Raw genomic sequence first — 23,057 nt, 5'->3', positions numbered from 1 at the left:
ATTGCAGTGTTATCAATTAATCACCGTGCTATACATTAGAACCTCAGAACTTATTCATCTTATAGCTTAAAGTTTGTAGACTTTATTTTTTTAGAGCAGTTTTATGTTCACAACAAAATTGAGTGAAAAGGTACAGAGATTTCCCATGTACCCCCTGTTCCCACATATGTATAGCCTCCACCATTATCAACTACTCAGCAGAGAAGTATATTTGTTACAATTGATGAATCTACATTTACACTTCATTAGCACCCAAAGTCCATAGTTTACATTAGGATTCACGCTTGGTGTTGTATGTTCTATGGGTTTTGACTAATGACATTATCCACCATTATGGTATCACTTAGTTGGAATCAAAGAGTATGTAGCCTTTCAGATTGGCTTCTTTCACTTAGTAATAAGCATTTAAAGTTCTTGCATATCTTTTCATGGGTTGATGGCTTATTTCTTTTTAGTGCTGAATAATATTCCATTATCTGGATGCACCAGTTTGTTTACCCATTCATCTACCGAAGGGCATCTTGGTGGCTTCCAAGTTTTGGCAATTATGAATAAAGCTGCTATGAAACATCTGTGTCCAGGTTTTTGATGTGGACATAATTTTCCAACTCCCTTGTGTAAATACCAAGGAGTCCGATTGCTGGATCATATAGTAAGAGTATGTTTAGTTTTGTAAGACACTGCCAAACTCTCTTCCAGAATGGCTGTACTATTTTGCATTCCCACCAGCAATGAATGAGCGTTCCTATTACTTCACATTCTTGCAAGTATTTGGGGCTGTCAGTGTTTGGATTTTCATTTTTCTAATAGGTAGGAGCATTGTCTTTAATTGGCGGGGGGGGGGGAATAAAGGAAGTAACTCAGATATTCATTAATATCAATAGAATGATCTTGATTAAGCATGGTCGGTCCCTGAACTAGTGTCCTCCCGGACTGGGGAGTGCAGCGCGGGGCGGGGACTCGCAGAGAGGAGAACAGCGCATCAACCCCAGCGGGAGGCGCGCAGGTCTCGGGATGCGGAAGGCGGGCCGGCGCCGCGCTCCTCTCCGCCCCCGCGAGCGAGACGGTCACGTGCAGCGGAGGGGCTGACCTCCGCGGGCGGGCCTGGGAGGGGCGCCGCGCCGGTGGTTCAGGGTCGCCCGAGGCTAGGCGCGAGGCGGGCACTTGCGCAGCGCGGGGCGGAGTGCGAGCCGGGGCCGGAACCGCCGCGGGTGGGGAAGGGCGGGGAGGAGCCTGGGAGCGCGGCGGCCACCGCAGGGGGAGGGGAGGGGCGGGGCGGAGCCGCGGCGCGCGCGCCCGTCGGAGGGGGAGGGACAGAGCAGCCATTGGGCGCGCTCAGGTTGGCCGCTGCGAGCGTGTGGCGAGCGTGGACCGCGGCGCGGCGGTGCAACTCCTTTCTCGGCCCTTCTCCCCGCCCCAGGCGAGGGCACCGTGTGGCGGCGGCGGGGCCAGCGAGGCCGGAGGAGGCGGCTGTGCCCGGGCATGGTGGTCTGGGGCAACGCGGAAGGTGAGCGACCCCCGGGCCGGCGGTGGGGGTGGGGGCGGGGTGGGACTGGCCTCGCGTCGCCGGGCGGTGGCCCAAGCGCGGGCGGCCTGAGGCGGGGCGGGGGCGGCGCGCCGGCCCGGCCCCCGCGGCCCTTGGTCTCGCGGCCTGTGCGGCCCGCGAGAAAAAAAAAAAAAAGAAAAAAGAACTTAAAAATTGAGAGTTGCATATATAATAAAATGGCATGAAACTATACACAAGCATTGTTCCAAAACCAGTTTGCTGGTTTTGATACTGTAATATAGTTAGGTAAGATGTAACCATTGGAGGAAACTGGATGAAGCATACATAGGACTTCTCTGTACTATTTTTGCAACTTCTTTTTTACCTCTGATTTTTTCAAAATGAAAAAAAAGTCAACAATTTTAGTGCTGTTTTCTTGTAGATGAAATAGTGTCCTGCCATGAAAGCAATGAATTGCTGATAAAAACCGAGGGCTACATCTCAAGAACATCATATTGAATAAAAAAGCAAATAGCATAAAAAGATATAGTATAAAGCTCAGAACATACAACCTAAACAATATATTATTTAGAGATACAGCTATGAGAAAATTAACAAGAAAAGCAAGTGAATGATAAGACACAAACTTGAAGATAATGTTTATCTCAAAGGACTAACGGAGGGTATGTGACCAAGAAAAGGGATTCAGGGTCCTCAAAGGTGATTGTAATGTTCTTTTCCTTAAATTTTTATTAATCACTATTTTATAACAACTCTGAAGTCTTAAAAATGTATAAACCTGATCTTTAGCATTTAATAATCACCTTTATTGAAAAGAGTAAAATTAAGTGAAAGGTGAATAAAATTCAGCAACATTAAACATGTGTGCTAGAGCATATAATTATAAGAGCATCTAAGAGAAGATTGGGTTCTAGTTTAAATTCTGGTCTGACTAATTTGGGGTTAGTAGGTTTTGGTCAGTGGTTTTTGAAGGGCGGTCCCTGGGCCAGCAGCATTAGTACCACTTAGATATTTGTTAGAAACGTAAATTCTCAGAGCTTCCCCCAGACCTACGCTCTTGGGGAAGAGCCCAGCACTCTCTATTTTAACACAAACCCTCCAGGAGGTTCTGATGTGCACAGACTTTTGAGAGTCACCAGGAAGTTCAACTTTCTCACCCATAAAATTAGAAGATAAAACTAGATCAGTGTTTCCCATAGTGTGGTAGATGTAGTACTGATCATGTGCAAGATGTTTTTAAGTGATAGACACATCACCATTTAAACTTTTATTTATTGTAATGTTTGTTCGCCTAGTACAGATAGCTTACCAAACCCATAAGTTCACTGATGTTGTGTCATACATTGCTAAGTTAAAAAAAAAAAAAAAAAAGGAAAGGAATCAACTTAATGTAAATATAAATAATAAGGCAAAATAGTAAGGTATGTATAGCAGAAAGTAACACAGCATTGTAAATCAACTATACTCCAACAAAAATTTAAAAAGTAAGGTGATATGAGAATATCACAAAATTCCTGGGGTTAGTTCTTAGATATTAAAGTTTCGGTAGTCCTGAAGAGGATCAATCTTGAAAATATTTTCCATTCTAAACTTCTGAGACTTCATGTGCTTGCTTTTCTTACAGATCTGCCTCCTTAATTTTGCTTTTTAAAATTCAAGCTAATACGTTAAAAATTTAGTCCACACAGCTTGTGTTGGGAGAGGAATGGCCTGTTAATGTGCTTTTGTATTGGGGGATACTTATCTGAGATTGAAAATTTAACCATAGTTAATGGAAAGTGTGGATAATTCACATGCGAATCATTAAAATTAAATACATTAAGGAGAAATCTGTTTTGAAAACATGATTTAATTTTAGAAGCACTTTCTTTCACTACGTGTAGTATTTATAGTGGAATAGGCAGATGGTTTTATGTAAGGAAATGAAATGAGGTTTGTGGACAGTAAGAAACATATTTTAATAATTAGGGATTTAGACTTTGAAAAGTCTATACAAGTTATAAACAGCTACAACCTGACCGGCCCTTTTGTTAAAAAGTAAATTGATTGATTTATTTATTTTTGGCTGCGTTGGGTCTTTGTTGCTGTGTGTGGGCTTTCTCTAGTTGCGGCGAGCGGGGACTACTCTTCCTTGCGGTGCGTGGGCTCTAGGCGCGCGGGCTTCAGTAGTTGTGGCACTTGGGCTCAGTAGTTGTGGCTCGTGGGCTTAGTTGCTCCGCAGCACGTGAGATCTTCCTGGACCAGGGCTCGAACCCGTGTCCCCTGCATTGGCAAGTGGATTCTATAGCACTGCGCCACCAGGAAAGCCCATGACTGGCCTTTTTAACTGGCATTTTAAATAGCTTTTTTGCGATGTAGTTCACATACAGTTCACCCACTTAAAGTATACAATTCAGAGGTTGTGTATAGCCAGAGAGTTGTGCAGCCATCACGGTGCACAATTCTAGAACATTTCATTACCCCAGAAAGCAACCCTATATCCATTAGCAATTATTCTCCATTCCCTCTACACTCTCAACCCTAGGCAACCACTTATCTACATCTTATTTCTAGGGATTTGCCTATTCTGGGCATTTCATATAAATAGAATTTATATTTCATATAAACATAATGATATGTAGCCTCTTGTGACTGGCTTCCTTAATATAATATTTTCAAGGTTCATCCGTATTGTAGCATGTATCAGTACTTTATTCCTTCTTATTGCTGAATAATATTCTGTTCTATTGATATGATATGTCACTTGATGGACATTTGGGTTGTTTGCACTTCTTGTCTTTTATGAATAATGTTGCATGTATGAACATTCATGTACAAGGGTCTGTGTGAAAGTATGTTTTAATTTCTGTTTTATAGCTCGGAGTGGGATTTCTGGGTCAGATGATGACTGTGTTTAACATTGTAAGGAACTTACTGGATCTAAAATGCATTCTCATTCAAAGCAAAATTACAAGTTTGCTGAAAACTTAAATACATTTCTGTTCTAATTTATAATAAGGTACCAATTTTGTTTGTCAATGGTTTTATTACAGAATATCTCTCTAAAATGATATTTGGCAAAAATCATCATTAAAATACATGTTTTTGAAAACAGCAGCTTACAAACGGCTGTTCTACATCACAATTTATCATCATTTATCAAAATTGTCACATCTTCTGTGACATGGTTCTTTCTCTGCATATTTTATCGCTGCCTGTGTCATTTAGCATTTAGGGGAAGAAAATGTCATGGAATCTGCTTCCTGAGCTGATGATTGAATTCAGATTGTTTTGGTTGACTTTTACAAATAAATTACATGTTAAGAAACTGATGGTATCACTAATTATTAGAGAAATGCAAATCAAAACTACAATGAGGTATCACCTCACTCCTGTTAGAATGGGCATCATCAGAAAATCTACAAACAACAAATGCTGGAGAGGGTGTGGAGAAAAGGGAACCCTCTTGCACTGCTGGTGGGAATGTAAATTGATACAGCCACTATGGAGAACAATATGGAGGTTCCTTAAAAAACTAAAAATAGAATTACCATATGACCCAGCAATCCCACTACTGGGCATATACCCAGAGAAAACCGTAATTCAAAAAGACACATGCACCCGAATGTTCATTGCAGCACTATTTACAATAGCCAGGTCATGGAAGCAACCTAAATGCCCATCAACAGACGAATGGATAAAGAAGTTGTGGTACATATATACGATGGAATATTATTCAGCCATAAAAAGGAACGAAATTGAGTCATTTGTTGAGACGTGGATGGATCTAGAGACTGTCATACAGAGTGAAGTAAGTCAGAAAGAGAAAAACAAATATCGTATGTTAATGCATGTATGTGGAACGTAGAAAAATGGTACAGATGAGCCAGTTTGCAGGGCAGAAGTTGAGACACAGATGTAGAGAATGGACATATGGACACCAAGGGGGGAAAACTGCGATGAGGTGGGGATGGTGATGTGCTGAATTGGGCGATTGGGATTGACATGTATACACTGATGTGTATAAAACTGATGCCTAATAAGAACCTGCAGTATAAAAAAACAAACAAAACAACTAATACTAAACTTTCATTGGGTTATTTGTATGGAAATATGTTAATATAAATGTTTCAGACATTACATGAAATTTCTAAAAATCTTATATTTGTATTTGTATGGAAATATGTATGGAAATATGTTAATATAAATGTTTCAGACATTACATGAAATTTCTAAAAATCTTATATTTGTATTTGTATGGAAATATGTATGGAAATATGTTAATATAAATGTTTCAGACATTAAAAAAAAAAAAAAAAAAGAAACTGATGGTAGTTTTTTTTCTAAAATTCTCGTTTCAGCAATAATAAAAATCATACTTCTAAAATAAAAACATAACATTTTGTAGTCTAGCTGCATCTGACACTTGATATTTTGCTGTGTTGCCCTATTAATATTTTGAAGTTATAAGGAGAGATACTTTTTTGTGTAATGAGAATTTATGTTCAGTAAATTGTTAATATTTGACCTTGTCTTACTTTCTTCTAATGCTTTCCTAAAGGCTTATGTACTAAATTACCTACCTTTAGATTTCTTTTTAGGAAAGGTGTTCAAGATATTTCTTTTTCATACCTACTTGTGAAATGAGGTTTTTAGCACCTCCTTGTTATGAAGGAATATTTCTGAAAAAAATAAGATAAACAACTAAAGGCAGTGAATAACTGAAGTAATAGAGAAGTGGTAGTATAGAAAAAAGATGCTCCTCAGGGAAGAGAAAGAAAAAATACCAGTTGGACTTGAATGGATAAGATTTATTTAAAGCCTTTCATTGCTGCATGAAGGATAAACAAAAAGAGTAGTAAGGCAGCATGAGGCATTCAGTGTCCTTGTAAAGAAGACAAGCAATATCCTTAATCTCTGAATCTATAACTATATGATTCTACACATAGATCAGCTAAAATCATCCTTTGTTTTATTTCTAGTAGGGATAAGCTGTTGTATGCACAATATTGTAATGGATGTTTGTAGTGAAGACTTGAAGCATTTGGATCATTTGGGAAGTAGACTCAGACACGGTTTAGTGTGTCGAATACTTGTAAGCATGTGCCCTTGGGAACAACATAGTGGGAGGGAGGCAGAGGCGTCAGGATTGGGCAGAAGCTTACGTCAAAGTGTCTCCTTGGCCAGCCTTCCAAGAGAGGTTTGTTGATAGCTTGGATGTGGGGTATGACAGAAAGAGGTGTCAGGATGATTTCAAGGATTTCAGCCTAACTAACTAGAAGGACGAAGTTGTCATCAACTTCATCCTTTGAAAGGAGGTTTGGTGGAGAAGATCTGGAGTTAGGTGGGCCTGTTAAACGTTCGAGATCTGTAAAACATCTATTGGCAGAGGATGAGTTGGTGAGTCCATATGTGAAACTGGAGCCCAGGAAAGAGGTCTGCAGTATATATAAACATGGGGGTGGTCAGCATAGGATAGATGCTAGTTAGACCAGGAGACTAGCTGAGACCACCAAGTGAGCATGTGTAGACTGACTTGAGGATGAGACAGGGCTGAGTCCTGGGACACTTCAGCGCTTAGAAATTGGGGCAAATAGGGGAAACCAGCAGAGGAGACTGGGATGGAGCCCCAGGACCCAGCACACTGCTTAACAGCAGTGGGTAGTAGATGTTTATTTAGTGGATAAATGTCCAAAGGGGAGGGAAAATAACATGGGACAGTGATGAATTTTATTTCTCCAGGTAGAATAAATTAAAAGGTGAAAAATAAGATCAACTGTTATCTATCTCCTCGGTGAATGGGTGGGGAGTGAGTCATGGAAATTAGAATAAAAATAGATGTGTTCTTTTCTATAAAAATAGATGTGTATACCTATAAAATAGGAACCGTTCCTTTTAATAAACTGAAGTATTTTTAATGCAGTTACTTTCTTTTAATCTTTATGGTACCTATTGTGCTTGTGTGGCTAATTCTTCGAGCAACTGTATAAAAATGTCCCTTGTGTATAGAGATGAATCCAGTTCTTCAGATTGATTATTTCTGTTGTTTGTGAATATGCTTTAAAGTAGCACATTAAGTAGTTGAAACTCATTTGAGAAATTATCCTATATTTGTATCTCTCTTCTTGGTACTAAATGACAGAAGAATTTCATTTATATATTTGCTTCCATATATTTGATAATTTACAGTAGAATTTTCAGTGTTCTTCATGGTTAAAATTGGTACTAAAGGTGATTTGGAAATTGTGTTGAGCATGTATCTTGCTAAACTATAGAAGACAGACATTTTCTTCAAGGATTTTATATTCTAGGTGAAAAAGTTAAAACATTTATGGAAAGGTACATAAACAATTTTCTTGGGAAAATATGCAGTTATGTCATTGAAACTCTGAGTCCTGTCTTCCACTGAGCGGGACATTTATTAAAGAATAGACTGAAAGTAGAAATATCTGTAAGCTTGAATTTTGACAGAATGAAAGAAGAATACAAAAATCAAGCTCACAAACTCAGCTGCCTTGATGTGGATGAAGCTTCTGTGAACAGACAGCTACTGTCCTTGAATAATAGTTCATATATCTTTTAAAGTGAATTAAGCTTTGGTTGTATTGGACCTGACCTGTCGGTGAGAAGGAGATGGCTGAGTCCAGGGAGGCGTGTGAGCTTTCTCAAGACAGACTAGAGTCGCTGGTGACTGAGACAAGTAGTGAAACGTTATTTCAAGGGTTGAAATGTGAATAGGAACCAGTGATTTAACAATGCTCATCTCTAACTTTAAGCCTTTTCTTGAGCCAGAAACCTTGGTTTTTTATGAGAGTTTGAGATTCCCTGAAGATACAACCTAGGTTGGACAGTTACCCAGCTCTATTATATATTTAAGCTCAGGAAAGTTATGTGAACTGTGTTACTGCTTCTTGTTTTTGTGAATTTTTGGTCCAGGCTTTCAGAAAGACCTGAGCTGAACTCTAGGACAAAGCTTGTGGTGACCACCATTGCTGTTTCAAGCCACTGTCCTCTGTGTTTCTTTCTGTCATTCAGGAATTTTGTTGTCATAGCTCCTCTATTACTGACGTGTGTGTGTGTGTGTGTGTGTGTGTGTGTGTGTGTGTGTGTAGGGGGTGTCCTTCATTTGTAAATTCTGTAATCTTTGGACCTTGGATGGAGATGGTAAATACAGAAGTCTTAGAATAGAATTGGTCCCAAACTATTTTGAGAGAAAACACAAAGCATATTAAAACTTACCTTTTCAATTAAAGCATAGGGAAACCATTCACAAAAAGGGTGCAGAAGTTGATGCTGTTGTTTATTGTGTTATATGCTGGTTATAGACCTTCATTTTACGGTTATTTCTCTGAAATGCAGTAAAAAAAAAAACCCAAAAAACAAAAAAACAATGCCTAGCACCATAGCAGCCCCTATGAAATGAGGCATATGCTGTTTCTAAGACTCACAGCATGTTTTTCTGATACTGTGTTTGCCCATAAACATGTTGATGGTAGGTGCTGTCTGAGGCAGGGGCGGTTTTCCTATGGAAATCCTCTCTTGAACATACTGGTTTCTGATTCCCCTTGAGGAAGAATGAAGCTCCTTTTTGCTTCCTTAGCAAATTTGATACTTCAAGTATTAATAACATAGCCAGTGGTTGATATGTATCTTGATGACTTACAGGTCATCATGATGGCTGCTCTGTCATAAGTTGCTGTGGTTTCAGAGCACGTTAGAACTGTACGCAGCGTTTTGAGGTGGGAGGGAGCTGAGGTGTAATGAAAGAGAAATTCCCTGCACAGCAGTGGTGATGCCTTAATGATAAAATCATCTTGCTCGGTCTCAAAATCACTGGGTCTGCCAGCAACAGCATTAGATGTGAAGTCTGACCTGGGCTTCCATTTTGATTTTGCCATTAAAAGCGTTATGACTTTGCCCTCAGCACTTCTGCGAGTCTAGAGGAATGTTAATTACTAAATGAAAACAAATTTATGAGATCCTTTTGATGGAGTAGAGTGTAATATCTGCTGAGTGCCCCAATATACATTCAGCCCTCTAGAGGAGAAGACTTATAAGTGGTAAAGAGTAGGCTGCTTTTGGAGAAGGAAGCGTGAGGTGAGATGGCAAATTTGGGAATACGTTTTCTAAGGAAGGCCTTGGAGGAGGCCATCATTCTGTAAACCTGAACTTGAGATACAGCAGTGTCCGTTTTGGGGATAGGAGGTCTCTGGGGCATTTATGATTGGGAGTGTGTGGAAATACTGATTCAGAGCCACGAGACCCTGTGACATTGGCTGCATCTAACCGAGGTCTTTCTCATTTAGGGCCCCAGACTAGGGAAGCTACAGTTATCTTCTGAAAGATAGTAAAAAAGATGATCTTGCTGCTCTTAAAGTGAAAGAATCCAAATTTTGGTGAAGAAATGTTTTAGGGACAGGATTGCCCCCATGTTTTTAATATCACTCTTGACTGATTGTTTATTTCGCTGCTTATTTGGGAAAAAGGATATGGAAGTTCAGGTTGGGAAAATTACTTGGAAGAGTTTCTTAAGAATAACCTCATTAGATAGTTTGTGTGTAGATGTGAGAATAAAGTTTTCTTAGAAACAAATAATTTTTTTTATAGTTCAAATATTTTATTTTCCTTAAAGATAGGAGTAGATTTTATAGTTGGAGACTCTTGCTATTATTTAAGCAATAACCAATAAATGTGAGTAAGTAGCAATTATTTAGGAAGAATGATATAATGATGAACTATTGGAAAATATAAAAACTATAGATAGCATTGTGGAATTGGAAGGGACTTATCACCTGATTTTATAGACAGTTTATCTCATTATTCAGCCTCCTCACTGTAAAATGGTAAAAATATTAGTTGATCCAGAGTTATTTTAAGGAATAAAAGAGAATTTATTCATTCAACAATTATTTATTAAGTGCTTACTAGGTGCTGAGGCACATGCAGGTTCAGAGGATGTGTCTGTGTATTAGAAAGAAGAAAATCCTGGCCTTCATGGATTTTACTGACTAAGAGGCAAGAGGCTTTACCCAGTGATGACAAACGTGATGAGGGCTTCCAGTGTGCTCCCTGCAGTGGTGTTTTAGACTGAACACAGTGCCTGATAGTTGTGGTAGAAGAAGACTAGCACCAATGTGTCTTGGATGCAAAGTACACCCATTATCTCATTTAAATCTAACACCAGTTCTATAAACTAGGTCTAGTTTCCCCCCTTTTACAGCTGAGCAATGTTGTGTTCTTTTAGGTCTGTGATCACATCATGGTTATTAAATAAATTAATGAGTAAACTTGGACCTAAAGTGTGGTCCAAGGTCTTCAGCCAGATAGTGGCAGAGCTGGCACTAGAACTGGTTTTGACTCAAGCTCAGGGCTCCTTTCATTGTACCACATTGCCCCTCAGAGCGTGCATGGGCAAATAATCGTATGTACCATGGTAGATAGGAAGAGTGCACAGTTTCAGAGATCCCATACTTGCCAATATGAAAATCATTTCACACAGTACAAATAATAACAGTGAAATCAGGGCTGCTGGCATCCTCAGTTTTAATTCCCATCGCTAGTTATATTCAGTTATCCAGTGAGATGGACTTTGAGCTGTGGATTTAGTGTATTAAGTAATAGGATCCAACTCGAAGTTTTCTCTGGCAAGCTATTGGCTGTGAAGTAAATTCAAGGCTATTCATCCAAAACGTAAGGTGTCCTGAAGTAGATGTATATGTCATCTTGTCTAATGGGTGGGTTGTGTGAGAGATTTTTTCTTTCCAAATTGAGTCATTGGAGACCATTGCTCCTATTACTGCCTTTGAAGTCCTGCAGCTGGTGAACCTTTGGTAGTTGAGATTTCTTTCTCAAAAACCAAAAACCAAAAACATGTATTATAAGTATTTGTAGTCTAGTTGTGTGTGGGTTACGTGTCTTAATTAGTAAAGTTCTAGTGAATGTCTTGGGATTTTATAAAAACTTCAGTAATAACAACTAAAAATGAACACTTCTGATCCTTTCTCGTGACCCCATAATCAAATCCAAGTCAGTTTCTACTCTCTGCCTGCTATCCTCCAACTCTGAACCATCTTGAAAATACTTGTTTTTTCTAAACATTGTTAGTTTAGGGAGTTACTTGGAGTGAGAGAGTCTCGTTCCTTTGGCTTCCTTTGGGTCAGCAAAGCAGAGGAGTTAGTTTTGGAGGGTTCTCCTTCTATGCATCATCAATTTTAGTCCTTGGCAACGTCTCTAGTCCCAAAGAAATGATGTGGGACTCCCCACGTCTTCCAGGATTTTTAGAAGGCATGTGATGTATTAACAGTACCTGTGTCTCTTCTGTAATTCATTTGGGCTCTGCAAAATGCCAAAGTGTATCTAATAGAGCAGTACAAGACATGTGCCTATTTTCTTAAAAGTCAACCTTAATTTCGTGTCACTCCAGTCTACCGCTGGTCTACCCAATAATTAGGATTTTAAGGCTTATGAGTAGTTAGGGGCGCTCCTAGTCCAGAAAGGAGATGCAACTGAAAATATGACATATATTGGCACTACCACTGCAGTGCTTTGGGTTTAAATATTCATCAGACAAAACTAAACTCTATGAAATGAATGCCAGGATAGACCAGTCTCATCCTGATTTCCTGTCTGGAGTCTATTGCTATAAAAGGTGTATATGTTTATAATTCCTGCCCCTAATAGTCCCTTGCTTCTGTAGAGCAGTGTTTCTTTCCCAAGCACTTAAATATGTTTGATTTTACCCTTGCACCTGTCTTTTAAGGCAGACACACTCAAGTTGACACACAGTTTTTCTCATGACAGGGACCAGTTGTGATTTATGGCCATTTACAGGATGTCAGTGATGTGGAGAGGGTACATTTTGAGCGAACAAGGCTATATATGTATATCCTTTCACTTGGCAATAAAGAACATGGTAAAAAGCTGTTTTCTTCTCAGTGAAGAGCCCTTAGGCTAACTTCCTATAATGTTCACCTAATGTGTTACTATGTTCAAGTCACCGTAACAAATATTTCTTGAGTGCCTGCCTCCTGCAAGGTATTCCACTGGCTGAAGTGAAAGTTTCTGTGAGAAGCCTGATGTATAGAATTTGGAAGTAAAAAAATGCGGTGTTAGTGTGGGTCTTTACTGCTTTAGTTGAAAAGAAAGTGTTATGAGGTAACCTGTCTTTCCTTTATGAATTTGGCTTGTTTAGTAAGAAACATATTAACCAAAGATGAAAGGTAGATTCAGAAACATTTATTCACTTTTAATATGAGTGTAAACTTTTATTTTCACCAGAAATTCCTAAACACCTTGATTATAATAAAGTACAACCCTGATTTTGGCGTTCAGGGCCAAGGATAAAAGATTCGTAGACTTACTGAAGAGTAGATTCTATGAAAGCACAGACTCCTGATAAACGCTGAGTGCCCTGTAGTCCTCTAGATCAGCGGTCCCTAACCTTTTCGGCACCAGGGACCAGTTTCGTGGAAGACAGTTTTTCCACGGACGGGGGGTTGGGGGTATGGTTCAGGTGGTAATGTGAGTGATGGGAAGCGGCAGATGAAGCTTCGCTCGCTCCCCGCCACTCACCTCTTGCTGTGCGGCCAGGTTCCTGGGGGGTTGGGGACCCCTGCTCTACATAACTGTCCTAAAAGTGGAAGAACCAGTCTTTTTGTTGGTGAGGACCCAGTGGCCTCCATCATTGTAACTACTGTGATATAACCTGTAGTGTGTGATTGATAAATAATTTAATACTGTTGACAGGGGTATTTGTTGCTTACTTTGTCCATTTGCAAGCAGTTCTTTCTTCCTCATGATACTCCTTGCATTAATAGTTGAGCGAAATGACATGGTGAGTCAATAAGACTGCTTTCCCTGTGACCAGAGTTGTCAGGACAAGTCAAGGTCTAATCAGACATTTTCATTTCATTAAGCTGGACTTTTGCCAGAGCCTTTTGGAAGCCAGCATAACACTTGTTCTTGCAGGTCATTGGCCCAGACACAGTCACATGATTACACCTCCATGCGAGAATGTCTGGGAAATGTTGTTTTATAGTCTTGTTTCGGAATAAAAATCAGGCTTCTGACGTTAAGAAAAAGGCTACTGCTGAGCTACCCCAATTCTTTTCCCTACCTCCGATTTCTTCCTGATACTTAGATGGAAGATCTGGCTGTATTCCTTTTCTTGAACTCTGTGTGGCATACTTGGGTACTTCATGTCCTAGTCTTTCAACCTGAGAGGAGGATCCTTCAAGTTTTTGCAGCTTTCAGCTCCATGAGTTCAGTAGGAGTATCCTTGAAGCAAAATAAGAACGGGGTGTTGCATGCTCTTTATTTTTTTTAATTTCATATTTTAATGATCAATTTTAGTTATCTATGCAAAGTGATTCATGCAGATCATAAAATTCTTAGAGGAAAAGGAACCCTGGGACAGAAGACATGGGTCCACTGAGGGCGGTAGTCATGGTTTGCAAATAAAAATTGTGACTGCAGCCAGAAGAAGGAACAGTGGGTGCTGAGAAAGGAAATGACAGATAACCATTCCTAGAGGCTTTATTTGGCTTTTTAGAAATAAGTAAATGAAAAGTTCCCTCTAGTTTGCTGCTTTGAGTCTTCCCTTTGAACACATCATCTAGGCAGAGTTGACATAGATGGTTCTTTTAATTTAAAATCTCTGTAGTCTTCAAACAAGGAGGCCCCATGCAGGCAGTCTCATAGATGGTTGTACATGAATTACTCATCTGTCTTCAAGAAAGGGAGTTTGTGATTTCCTTCTAAGAAAAGGATTTGCAGGATGTGGCGGGAACGAGGTGAGTGAGGCCTTCAACTTCCATGCAGTTGTAGACATTTTGGAGGCAACTTGAACTCTTTGGATCATACTTTAATCCCTGATACCTAAGGATGGCGATCCTAATTTCAGCATCTGGGTGGTATTCATGAAAGACTTCTGGTTGAATAAGTTTGGAAGGATGCTCATATGAATAAACCTTATTATATGCCCCAGTTTCTGGGCAGCCTGCAGTACCGAGTTCTGACCTGGGATTAGGATGCCTTGTGTGGAGCTAGTGCCACTGCAGCTCTTAAGTCTCATCCAAGATGGTTATTTTCCATGTGCTTCTGAGTAGCTGTTTCTTTGGCTTTGTAATAGCATGGATACTCAGCATAATCACAGACTCCTAGATATGGAAGTATCTGAATGATAATGTAGTCTAATTTCGAAAGAAATGAAATAAAAGAGGCCAAGTGACTTGCTTCAAGGTATCTGGTAGAAAAACTGTTAGAACCTTGGTTCCGTGTTCTCAGTCCAGTGCTGTCTTGCAGTGCACTGAATTTCTCAGAGAAAATGAGACTAAATGCGGTGTTTTTCTGTGTCCTCCTTTGCTCCTGGTACTTAACAGACCTGGAATCTACTCATGTATGTGTCAGGTTTTAGATCAGCAATAGGCTCACTGATTATGGAAATAATTGGGGAGATGTGATATGTGTGAAAGTTTCATGTAAGCGAGGCAAGGGGTTATTGTGGTGGATTGGGAGATGTTTGCCAGTTCAACTCACATTTCTGCAGTGCGTGATGGGACTTGGGGCTCTTCTTTCTGTAGCTTATTAACAGATAAGCTGTTTCGCTGCTGGAGCTGCTGAATCTACAATAGCATGAATCAGCAAGAAGGAGGTGTGATTAGTCACGTGGACTTAGGCCTTTCCCATTGCCAAGGCTTGATATATTCACATCTTCCACTTTTTTTTTTTCCTTCCGGTTTTACTGAGATATAATTGACATACAGCACTGTAAAAGTTTAAGGTATATAGCGTAGTGCTTTGACTTACATACATCATGAAATGATTATCACAGTAAGTTTAGTGACCATTCATCATCTCATATAGGTACAAAATTAAAGTAGAAAAAAAGTGTTTTTTTTCACATCTGTTTTTTCCTCTTTGTAGAGGCTCATCACATGGAATGATAGCATGTTTACTCTTCTGTGTTACACTTGGTTTAGTCCACGTAATTACATGTAATGTAAAATTACATACAGTGCAAATCAGTCAAGAGGCTATCTTTCCTTCCTCCATCTCTGAGACATGGGTGACCACTGGAGGCCACTCTGTTGACATTTCTTGCTCTTGTCGTGGCCCTGTTGCCAATCAGTCTAAAAAATATTTTTCTGTGAATTTCTTGTGAAGTTATTTACATGAAAAGTTTTCTAAACGTATGTAATTCAAACTTGATTCTTTGTTTAATGCCAGTGTAATTTTTATGGACTAGAAAAACAATTATATGAATTCTAGATTTTCCCGGGAAATCTATAACATGCAGATCTGAAGTTCATATGGGACCTCTGTCTCCTCGTGAGCCCTAGGTAAGGTACAGTGAGGTTGGAGAGGTGGATAAAGGAAGGAGTGAGTGATGCTTCATTGAGGAAGGTGAGCAAGGTGGCCAGATAGGTTTGTTTCATGACAAAGAGTGTGATTTAAGCACTTGCTTTCTTTTGAAAACATCTCTTTTCACCATCTCCCTATCCTGATATCACAGGAGGAAGGAAAAAACCAAACAAACCTGTTGCCTCATTTCCTAAAGCAGTAATTCTCAAACCTTAATGAACATGCAAATCACCTTGCATTTTCCAAGACTACCGACTCTGATTTAATAGTGGTGGGGCAGTGGTTCTCAAAGTGTGTTCCTCAGAGCAGCAGCTCTGGTTCCGCCAGCTGTGTTAGAACTATAAATTCATGGACCTCGCCTGACCTGCTGAATTAAAATCTCAGAGGATCGGCCTCAGAAACTGTTTTTACACATTCACCAGGTGATTGTTGTGTACCTTGAACATTTGAGAATCACTGCCATTGAAGCTATTCTCTTGGGATTTTCCCAGGCCTCTGGTATTTGCTACTCTGTGATTGGGCCTTGGTATTATTCCCTTGCTATTTAGCAATTGAAACTTTTGGGCAGAGATGTTACTTGAGGCTCCTGACTGGATGTTAGTGTCCAGCAAGTTAACTGGCTCTATTAAAGTATGTTTCTTAGTCCTTCACCACTCTCTCTGTTATAACCCTGATACTTTCTTTGTAAAGCAAAGATGCCATTTCATGGAATCATGAACATCAGTACCATGGCTAGACACCATACATAACATGGCGATTGGGTAATACCTTAAAAGGTAGACTGAAAAAGAAACCGACGAAATAAAACACCCCAGAAGAAAATGCTCTTGTAGATTTTCAGGGGTTTTACATGTTAATATCAACTGAGTCCCAATTCACAGATAGTTTCAATCATATTAATAGCCAGTGGGCGTTGTTACCTAGATTCTATGCCTGCTTGGTTCAGATGGGTGCAACCATGCTTAGCAGTGCCTTTACCAGTGTTGCCATTACTGGTGAAGGAAGAGTATTTTATAATAGGGATTGAATTCTCTCAGAAGTCAGTTTTCTTAAGTTATTTGCAAAGGATGAATATACCTCCTACAGTGTTTCAAGAGCTGTAACTTTAATTTTCTGAAAGTTTTATTGATTTCCTCCAAAGGCTATAGCTGGAGAAATACGCACTGTATGTTATTATTTGTCAGATTGTTTACAGGGTCTCCAATATAGGTGGGCTGAGGCTGGGTTTGTGCTTTTCCTCTGGGAGGTTTTTCATCTTAGAGAAAGGATCCATGTGTTTTGTGAATCTCTATAAAGCAATGAGAGGAGTTCAAAATTTATTAGAGATTCGACAAGTGCTCCAAAGAGGGCTATTTGGGCACAAGGTCTAGATGCTAATGTATTACGTTCTTTGAAAACAGCTTAAATATAAGTACATATAAGAACCCTAGTTAAGATTTAAGGATAATGCTGTAAGATCTCTCATAAAGGAGTCACAAAAAGTGCTGCAAGTTTGTAACCTTTCCAGAAGCAATACAGTGTATGTTCACCCCTCATTTGCAACTTGAAGAAATTTACCCAGTTTATGCGGAAAATTGAAAAGAAGCAGATGCTTATTCCTAAGCTAGAGTTTTGAAGGCTAACAATTAAAATAAACATGTCTCTGCCAAAACTTGAACTAAATTAAAAAATTTAGCATATAAATTAAAGCTTACTTAAAACTAAATTTATCAAGGAAATACATTTGTTTTGCATTACTGGTTTCAATTATTGTGAAAAGGCTTCCATTTCTATGGAACACTGAAGATTTTTTAAAGTTTCCAACAATTTATTAGACAATTGCACCACTGAAAATGAGTTACGAGTGTCTGGCTTAAATGTATGAACTATTAGCACATCGTTGATGAGCTTAGAGAGAGATGTTAAAGCAGCCATTATCCTCCTGCAGGTTCATGTTCCTATTCCCAGGGGACTGTAAGAAGCTGGTTTGTAGACTGAAAACAGATAAAGCTATGGGCTGAGGATATACGTAGCATCTCTTCTCTCCTATTCGTTTGTTCTTTCTCTTGGGAAACTGAATTTTTGGACATTGCTGATGAATTGCTGTCAGGCTTGGGTACTCTTAGTTTATTGCCATAGAAGAAGAGAGAGATTACTTCCTTGTTTGCAGTACCTGTCTGCTCTAGTCCTGTCTGTACAGTGTTTCCTGATTAATATTTCCTAAACACCTACCTCATAACTTTTTTTCATTTACTAAATATTAGTTCTTATTTTCCCAGCTTTCTTGAGGTATAATTGACAAATAAAATTGTATATATTTAAGGTGTACAAACTGATTTGATACACCTAGACATTCGGAAATACTGGTCCTGATCAAGTTAATTAACATTTTCATCACCTCACATAGTTCCCCTCTACCCCCATACCCTTGTTTTTGTTTTTGGTTTTTTTGGTGGTGAGAATGCTTAAAGTCTGTTTCAGCAAATTTCAAGTATACAAGACAGTATTATTAACTACTGTAACCATGTTGTACATTGGATCCTCAGAACTTATTCATATTCTTCTTGAAAGTGAAAGTTTGTACGTTTGACCAACGTTTTCCTGTTTCCCTCATCTCCCAGACCCTGGCAAGGACCCTTCTATTCTGTTTCTATTAGTTCAATTTTTTTTTTTTTTTTTTTTTAAGATTGCACATGTAAGTGATACCACGTAGCATTTGTCTTTCTCAGTCTGACTTTTTCCATTTAACATAATGCCCTCCGAGTTCATTCATGTTGTCACAAATGACAGGATTTCCTTCTTTTTTTATAGCTAAATAATATTCCATTGAATATATATACCACATATTCTTTCTTCGTTCATTGATGGACACAGGTTTCCTTCTCTTGGCTATTGTCAATAATGCTGCAATGAACATGGGAATGCAGATATCTCTTTGGGATACTGATTTCATTTCCTTTGGATATGTATCCAGAAGTGGGATTGCTGGATCATTCGGTAGTTCTATGTTGTAACTTTTTGAGTCACCGCCATACTGTTTTCCATAGTGACTGCACCAATTCACATTCTCACCAACAGTGTACAAGGGTTCCCTTTATTCATATCCTCACCAAGATTTGTTATCTCTTGTCTTTTTTCATAATAAACATTATAATAGGTAGTGAGGTCATATCTCATTGTGGATTTGATTTGCATTTCCCTGATGATTAGTGATGTTGAGCACCTTTTCATATATCCGTTGGTCATTTGTATGTCTTCTTTGGGGAACTGTCTATTCAGGTCCTCTGCGCACTGTTTAATTGGATTTTTTTTAAAATTTTGCTATTGAGGCATATGAGTTCTTTGCATGCTTTGGATATTAATCCCTCATCTGATAGGTAGTTTGCAAATGTTTTCTCATATTCTATAGGTTGCCTTTTCATTTTGTTGGTTGTTTCCTTTGCTGTGCAGAAACTTTTTAGTTTGATGTAGTTCTACTTGTTTATTTTTGCTTTTATTGCCTGTGCTTTTGGTGTCAAATCCAGAAAGATATGGCGAAGACCTATGTCAAATAGCTTACCACCTATGTTTTCTTCTAGAAGTTTTATGGTTTCAGGTCTTACATTTAAGTCCTTAATCCATTTCAAGTTAAGTTTTGTCTATGGTATTCTTTCGCATGTGGGTATCAATTTTCCTAACACCAGTTATTGAATAGACTATCCTTTCCCCATTTTGTATTTTGGGCACCATTGTCAAAGGTTAGTTGACTGCATATGCATCCCACATAACTATTTTCCTGAAAACTTTCATTTACTCCTGTTTGCTGTGCCAGGATTCATGGCCCTCAGTTTACTGTTCTCTTTTCATTGATCCCTAATCATCACTCGTCTGCTTCAGTCAGTCCAGTGATTTTCCTTCTTCCACCACATCTCAGGTTCATGCAAAGTGGCTTCTTGGGCAGAGTTGCCTTTTCTTTCTAAACAGGTCCAGTCAGATCATCACATATGACTGCTTGTACATATAGAGGAAGGCAGACTATCAGGAGAAAACTATTTTAGGATTCTATGTTATAAACATTTTAACTAAAAAACTTTTAAATTTAACGAGTTCATGCTTCTTAAAAAGAAAATGCTGAACACAATTTAATCCTTTCCAGGTAAATTAGAGTGACATTATACACAGTAAAAATAAGTTGCATTGTAGTGATTTCTACTAGACAGGTAAGGTATTAAGGACTAGTTGTCTGATCCTACATTGAATAATACATCTTGCAGCTGATATTTGTTTTTATAATGAATGCACACGTGTGTTGGTTTAAATTGCTGTGTTGAGATTAAGGTTCTCAGAAATTATTTCTACATTACCAGGAAGTGGTACATTTGAAGCCTCTCCTGTACCATCTTGAGATTAAAAAAAAAGATAAGAACTTTCTTTTATTTCCATTACTTAAGTTTATTTAAACTTGTGTTTAAAAAACAAAATATCTTCTCAAATCCCCAGTCATATTTCCATGCAGCTTGGTTCTAAGAGTCCTGGAAACAAAGAACAGTATCAGTCCAGGACCTTTGCAGGAAATGTCCTCAAGATCACTGGTGCATCTTAGGATGTTAGCCCAAGGGCCAACTGGGATATCAGGCCACATTGAAGAGATACTTTAATTTGTAAGATTTGTTGTGACCGTCAGACAACATATGTCTTTTGACTCCATTAAGGAATGTGTGAAGGCACAGCCCTACTAATGCTACATTAGCTATCTGTCTTTAACTTTCAAAAATAATTTGAAAGCATTTTTAATGCCATTTTTCAGACGGCGAAAAGAAGTGCAAAGAAGTTAACTTGGCCAAATATAAGTGAAGGAGACGTGATTTTAGCTCGAGAACAAATGCTTTGTCTCATTACTGTACTGCTTCACTATAACAATCAAGATGTGGAGATTTCTAAAATTTTCACCATGAATGTTAAGAAAACACTAGATTGCATGATGTGTTACAGAAACCCCCACTAAAATCCACTGAAGTAAGAAGTTGTGAATTCTCTCTGTACTTTGATAAATTCCCCTTGGGAGCACACCGGTTTGGAATCAAGAACGCTTGGTTCTAGTCCTAACATCTCCATTCTGTGGGTCTCAGTTTTTAATATTAAAACTCTCCAAGGTCCCTTCTTAGTGCAGTGATACATGCCTATGGAATTGGGGCTTTTTGCATGCTTTATGAAGTATTTTAGAGCCAGCTGGCCTGGCACTTTACACTGGAGGAAAAAGTAGCCATTAAGGTCTTAAATTTGTCCCGTGTAGTAAAGACTGAAGGTGAAGATGAGAAGTTTTGTTTTCTTAGGTTTTGTTGAAGCAGGCTGCTACTGACTGCTGCCCTGGGATGCTTGGGATTCGTCATAGGGCCGGAGGCTGTGCCTGCCGGTCTGGCAGTGGGCCATCCTGGCGAAGCACAGCACAGGGGCTGGTGTACGCTGCCACGTGAAGTATTAGATAACTGCCCAGAAGAGCTGCCATACAGGCAGAGGAGGGGGTATTCAGGGCTGCCCATGGTAGTCATAAAATGATAGATATGAATCTAATCTTAGAAAAGCGAGTTGAACTCCCTCACTTTTAGTTGGGGCTCAAGGAAGTGAGGAAAGTTGTGCAAGTTTGTACCTTTAGTGTGAAAGTTGAGGATGGAATTCGGGTCTCCTGACTACTTATCTAACTCACCACTTACACTCATTTATGCTAAATACCATGCCTCCTTTTGCTCCCACAGGAATATGGTCACTTGGTGAATTTATGTTCATTTATTTCATGTACAACCTGAAATGCCTCTTCTTGCTTATCAAATCAACATAAAGCACTTGAAAATTGGATTCAAGCTTAGACAACAGACACAGTGACGTATTAAGATCATTTTATGCCGTATCATGATGATTTTTAGGGAGTTAATTAATTTCCGCTCAAGGAAGCGTAAACGGCAACTACATGCAGGTAAAAGACAATAGACAAAAAGGTAGCAGTAAATGGTTGCCCTTTGGGTTCCACAGGGCTTGTGTTAGATAAGGTCTTACTTTGCATAGTTATGATGCGGTAAAGAAGTATACTCCCCACTAGTAAATATTTCAGAGATGCTAAATTGGGAAACTGGCAAATTGCAGGTATGAATGGATGAGTACAATGTGCTCAATGAATAAGGAATCAAAAGGAATCAGAAGGAATCGAAAGAACGTAGGCACCTTAAATGTCTTCAGGTACAAAGAAATCACCACAAACGAGACCATGATGGAGGAGAGGTACTGGCTTGTCAATAGATTTGGGTTTGCAGTTTGGAAACCACTCTGTAAACTCCACAAAAACTAATAATTGTGCTAATAACCTTGGTGTTGATAATCATAATCTGGGTATTCAGATTTACTGGCATGACATTATGCAAATCAGTTAACCTTTCTGAAAATCTAATTCCTCATCTGTGAAGGAGTTGGATTAGAATATATTTCCTGGCTTAAATAACCACTGTTGGACAAAGAATCTTATAATTAGTATCTGCAGCTCTTCAGGAGGAAAAAAAATAACGATAATTGATAACTTCAATGAGTAACTTGATTTCTTTGAGTTATGGGATAGTCATGCTTTTTTCAGTCGTCATAGATACTCCCCATCGCTTAAGATTATAAATATATGAGGCTTGAACACACAAAGGAAACTTAGAGATAGTCCAGCCCTACTCGAAATTTTATTCTTAAGGGTGGAGAGGCCTTGAATTACAAAGTGACTTGTCTAACTGGTTAATGGTGAAGCCCAAAGGACTAACAAGGCTTCCCAGTTCTCCACACACAGGGCTCTTTTCTCCTATAGGAAAAGAGGTAAATAGGTTTTCTTTCTCATGCCAATTCAGGTTGATTAGTAAGGCCTGGCTGTTGAGAAAGACTGTGGAACTGAGAGCCAGGTACTATAGAAAAGACTCATGTTATTGATTAGGACTGTTTGCTAGATAAACAGAACAGGGAAGTCACCTATATGTTTGCCACCTCCTCTCAAAGCTATGGTTTACACATGTTCCTTGAGGTTAAACTTTGACTATTTCTTCTGCCTTGCTTTTTAACAACCATCACTCACAGTATTAATTAATGTTGTCTAAGGTATTTCACTCTAAGAGACGGCCTATGTCTCAGTGGACCAAACTTGGATTTGGTCATTAGGAAATACGTCATTCTCAGTGCTTGGATCCTCATTGGGTTTTCTTGAGCTGTTTTTCATTTCTGACGCTGCTAA

At 39.0% G+C, this 23,057-nt stretch overlaps 1 pseudogene; it reads left to right on the top strand.

Moving 5' to 3' along the window:
- The first annotated feature begins 1,345 nt into the window (after positions 1–1,345).
- Positions 1,346–23,057, top strand: part of LOC130707370 (ELKS/Rab6-interacting/CAST family member 1-like) — a 125,344-nt pseudogene continuing 103,632 nt past the window's right edge.

Source organism: Balaenoptera acutorostrata, chromosome 2, assembly GCF_949987535.1.
Source record: "Balaenoptera acutorostrata chromosome 2, mBalAcu1.1, whole genome shotgun sequence".
NCBI classification, from domain to species: Eukaryota; Metazoa; Chordata; class Mammalia; order Artiodactyla; family Balaenopteridae; genus Balaenoptera; species Balaenoptera acutorostrata.
Note: the sequence above shows the minus strand (reverse complement) of the source record. Positions and strands in the feature narration are given on the sequence as shown.